Source organism: Microtus oregoni, unplaced genomic scaffold, assembly GCF_018167655.1.
Source record: "Microtus oregoni isolate MIOR12 unplaced genomic scaffold, Mior012 000020F_ref0000438, whole genome shotgun sequence".
Classification (NCBI taxonomy): Eukaryota; Metazoa; Chordata; class Mammalia; order Rodentia; family Cricetidae; genus Microtus; species Microtus oregoni.
In genome coordinates, this window is record NW_024543079.1 from 30,858,562 (window position 1) to 30,863,810 (window position 5,249).

Consider the following 5,249-nt stretch of genomic DNA (forward strand, 5'->3'; position numbering starts at 1 on the left):
GAGCTCCTAGAGAGGCAGGCTTGACCCAAGAGAAACTAATCCAATTATCTGTCCTTGTACATTTTAAGGCTGTGGTGGAGTGGCCAGGTGTTGGACAGTGATTTCCACTGCGTTGAAAAACTCCATCCTGGAGGAAATTCATTCAGACTCAGGAAGTAAACAATTAAAAAGTTTAGGAAGTCCCCAAAACTTCCCAGATTCATGAGCTCTTCTCTTCTCCATAGTAAGGATCGCTAAAGAAAGGAGGATTTCCATCCTGCATTTTGACCTGAGTACCTTTTGTATAGAGGGCTTCAAAATTCCAGCTTCCTGTGTCCTCACCCATTCTGGGATGGACTTCTGTTGATACAGATGCCTTTGCATCACCCATGTTCCCGACTAACCTCTTATCCATACTCCTAAAAGCAACCCCAATAAACTCATTGGTTTACCAAGTTGGATATTTTAGTATCATTACTTTGGCTTATTATCAGTTCCCTATGTAGGGTGAGTAGACGTTTGTTCATGCCTCCCCAAGGATAGTGTTAAACGACACTACATAGTAGTGTAGTATCCCTTCTATTTAGGTGTTAATTTCTCAGACGAAAGCTTTCTTTCCAGTTTCCATTCACAAGAATATTCAACTTCTTGGTCTAAAGGTACAAAGGGGACAAGATTAAAGCATTATAACTTTTTGTGGCAACCTGAAGCTTGTCCAGGGGAGTAGCCTGCTATCAAGTCATTCATTCCTCTGCCATCCAGAAATGTTATTTGATTTCTGTATTAGCCTAACCCAATTTATCTAACACAGATAAATGTCCTTCTCATCTCTCATACAAGATGGAGATTAAACCCCCAGTGACTGCTCCAGAATTATTTTGGCAGCCTCTTCTGCCAAAGGAGAAGTAGTCTCTGACATATTAAAACAGTCAGGCCATCTCTTTGTAGTTCCATCTATGTCTCTGACTTCTTTTAATTAATTTTTTTTCATACAATGTATTTGATCATGCCCCCCCCCAGTTTCTAATGGATTCTTTACACCTCCCTACCTGCCCAACTTTATGTTCTTTCTTGCTTCTTTCAAAAAAAAATATAAAAACACAGAAACAAATGATAAAAGAAAAAACACAAAAGAAAAGCATTAAAAATACACAAAAACACAAAAATGAAAGTAAACACAAGTAAGAAACCAATAACACACACACACACACACACACACACACAAATGCCAGAACAAAGCAAAATGAAACAAAAAGTCCACAAAAATACCACTGAGTCCCTTTTGTGTTGACTGACTACTTCTGGGCATGGGGCCTTCTCTGGAGTGTGGTTGATATATCTAGTGACGATCCATTGGAGAAAACTGATCTTTTTTTTTCCTCTTTTGCTAGTGGCTTTAATTACAGGTAACCTCATGTTCACTCCTCCCTCTCAGTGGTGGATCTCCATCAGTCTTGAACCTATGCAGGCCTTCTACATGCTTCCACAGTCTCTATGAGTTCATATGTGTATAATTTCTGTTGTATCTGGAAGACAGTTTCCTTGGAGTCATCCACCATGTCCAGCTCTTATAATCTTTCCATTTCTTCATCCACATAGATCCCTGGCCTTGATGGAAGGGCTTTCATGAAGATAATCCATTTAGGGCTGAGTACTCCCAAGTTTCCCACATTCTGCACATTCTCCAGTTGTTCCTAACAGTGCCATAGTGGCTCTTATATCTTGGAGGTAAACAACAACTGTCTAACTGGACTCAAGGCCCACTCAACAGAAGTCAACCTTTTGTGACTAGTGACTAGTGATGTCATGGATCTTAGGGGAGAACAAACTACTGCCACTTTCTCAAACCACTGTAATTCTTACATGTATTTTAAATATTAATCCTTACATACTCACAGATAAATGCCCCTCTCATCTCTCATACAAGAAGCTTCTCTTTGTTGCAGACAGAGACCATTCCAGAAAATCACAACTGGTCAAAGTGTCTAAAACAACTGACCATGAGGCACACAACCCCACTTCATATACATATATTCATAAGTAAATATATATATAACCCTATACTGAAGGCTCAGGGAGCATTGTATTAATGGGGGTAGAAAGATTTCAGAACCAAAAAATAGGCTCTGAGATTTGCCTTCTAGACATGACATGAGAGTCACACCTGTTAGAAATAATCTCTAAGATGAGCCTCCCTCCTGACACAAAAATTAGGCCAGATTAGACCAAATCAAAAATGCCCACATTTAATAAATGCAGCGCTCCTGGGCAGTCAGGAGGATGGAGTGGGAAAGACAGAGAGGGAGAGACCATGCAAAACCCATGAACATGTGCTTCTTTTTCCAGTGCAAGCCTAAATAGCCTGGGTACCCTCCCTGGGTAGCGGTCAGCACTTGGCGGCCTTTCTGGAGGTGGAGTCTGTGCCAAGGCAACTTCCAGGGGGAGGGTGCTGGAAATGGAGTGTTCTTCTCCATTGACTCTCCATTGGTGCCCATAAGATGGGTGCCAAGGACTGGGTTGATGCTTTCAATCAATTATCCCAGAGTCCTTGGATATAGGGGTGTTAGAGGGCTGGGGTTTCATTTTCAATCAAACAACACCCATGAAATCTCAAAAATATGGCTGCCTAAACAGGATCTGAAAAATGACATATACCAGTTGACATGCCAGTGTAGTTGGAGGAAATCTCAAGTGGCCCCACCCCTAAATGAAGAGCTACAGGCAACTAATGACTGCTGAGATGGGGAGAATTAGTCTTCCCCAGGGATGAGCCTCCTAACTGGTTATCCAATACCTAAAATATAGACATACAAGCAACATTAAATACAGTCAGCTATTGTATTTATCTATTTATTTATTATATTAATGTGTTACAATTCATCACAATACAATTTTAGGTATATGTTAACATATGCAACAATAATAATGAAAAAAAAGAAACCACGAATTTAAAAGGAAGTGGATGAGGGGTACATGAAAGTAACTGGAGGTAGGGAGGAAATTATGTAAAAAAAGAAATTGTCTAGGATCATTGAGATTGTCCATATTCTAACCTGCCTCAAGATGGCAGTAGTGTTCCTGGAAGGTCTCCTACTTTTAGAAATAAATCATTCTGGTTTTTTTTTAAGACCACAGAATCTAACCCTTTACCTGTTTATAGCTTGTTTTATAGTCAGAGATTATCTAAAGAAAGTGGGTATACAGACACAGACATAGACATATGTCTATTTTTAACACCAGGTTATTGAAAACTACTTGTCTATATAAGGATAGAGGTAGAGGGACCTTCAAGATCTTGAATTTGGTACCTTTGAGAGTTTTATATGTTGCCTATTGCTTCTGATATCAGGGAATGGCAGAGAATATCTTAGTTTCAGTGCGCTGAAATGGTCCTTAGCGGAAGTGACTCCTTACATCTCTTGTTCCCAATTTCTGTATTAGTTAGGCTGCTTTGATAAAACACTGTAACCAATACAGCTTATAGAAAGAAGAGTTTATTTGGGCTTAGGATTCCAGAGGGGAGTTTGTAATGGTGGTAGGGACAAGACAGCTGCATCCTGAAAAGTCACAGCTATAATCACATGTTCAAGCAAAAAGAGTGAACTGGAAATGGGGTGAATCTATAAACTCTCTAGACTACCCCCAGTGATGTTCTTCCTCTATCAAGGCTGCTCCAACTCCCCAAACATTGCCAATCAATGAAGACCAAGTATTCCAATACTCAAGCCTATGGCGAACACTTCTCATTCAATTTACCACAACTATTTTGGCTTTTTTTTTTGGTTTATTCAAAAAATTTATTGAACAGCTAAGGATACAAAGGTATTAAAACATGGTAAGAGATGAGGCATATGCACAAGTGTAGAAAGCAGTAAAGTTCTCTGCATCACAAGAGTGAAAGAAAAATGCTTTAGGAAAACAAGAGATTGCTTCCAGCGTGCAAGGGTGAATGGTTGGCCAATCAGGAAAGGGGATTGAGATTAAATAGAAGACTTCAGTCTGGATTGTTGATGGTACTCAGTATGGACTATATTTGTTTCTCCTTTTCCTCTTTCCCCATCTTTGGGCTTAATTTACCAGTAGTGCCCAAGACTGTTCAATGCGCTTTTTCTATACTTGCTTGCATTTTTGCCTTACTGTCTTCTACAGAACTAGGTCCTTTTGGTGTTTTAGGGGTTTTTTCCTGTTTTTTGAAGGACTCTTGACCCTTTGATCTTGGTGTTGATGGTTTTAAGTCTTTTCCATTTTGGTTTGATTTTTGTGCATTTTTGGCTGGGGTATCTCGTACAGATTTCTTCACTGGAACTTTTTCTTCAGCTTCCTCATCATCAAAATCATCGTCGTCATCATCTTCATCATCCTCATCATCCTCATCATCTTCATCATCCTCCTCATCAAGTTTTACTTTTTTCTGTGGAACCTTGTTGCCACCTCCAGGAGCAGATCGCTTTCCAGACATACTCAACAGCTTTACATCCTCCTCATCTTCATCTTCTGACTCTGCATCTTCCTCTACAGCTACTAGATGCTGTCCACTAATGTGCACAGGCCCAGAACCACACTTCAATCTTAAGACCACAGGGGGTGTTATTTCAAATCCCCCAAGAGAAACTGTTGGCTGTACAGACATTTTCAAAGTTGCCAGTGTTACTTTAATTGGACTGCCTTCATAGTTCATTGCTTCTGCCTCTACGATGCTTTTGCCCCAGCACCTAAACTAACCGTTCTTAGTGATAACTGGTGCTCATTCTCATCATTATCCACCTTAAAGTGATAATCTTTGTCGGCTTTTAGTTCACAGCTGAAAAGGTAGTTCTGAGGCCTTAGAGGGCTCATGTCCATGTCCATGGAGTCTTCCATGAGGTGAAGGCGCGTTCTTCGGTGGCAGAGAAGTCGGACGGAGGGTTCTGCCTGCTGCTCCTCAGAACAGGCACGCAGGACGGAATCACGCCAGGGACCTATTTTGGCTTTTTAAAATGGTAAGCAACATTGGGCATCTGGATTTTACAGTTTTGGTAGACATCTTGTTCATCAAGGATTAGACAAGGTAGAACGTGACCAATGAAAACTGGTTCTGCTCTTCAGAAATTGGAGAGTTGAGTGTGGGTATATCAGCAAGTGATCCCTAAGGTTAACCAACTTGAGTTGCATGCTGTCAGAAACTATCACAGTTAAGAAATCCTGTAGACATTTTGTGTTCATGAAACAGTGAACAGCAAATAACTCCTCTGTGCCCTATAGCTTAGGTAAAACTGTCTGTCCTATCTGTC

At 40.5% G+C, this 5,249-nt stretch overlaps 1 pseudogene; it reads right to left on the bottom strand.

Moving 5' to 3' along the window:
- Positions 1–3,750: 3,750 nt before the first annotated feature.
- Positions 3,751–4,928, bottom strand: LOC121460284 (annotated as a pseudogene).
- Between the last annotated feature and the right edge of the window lie 321 nt (positions 4,929–5,249).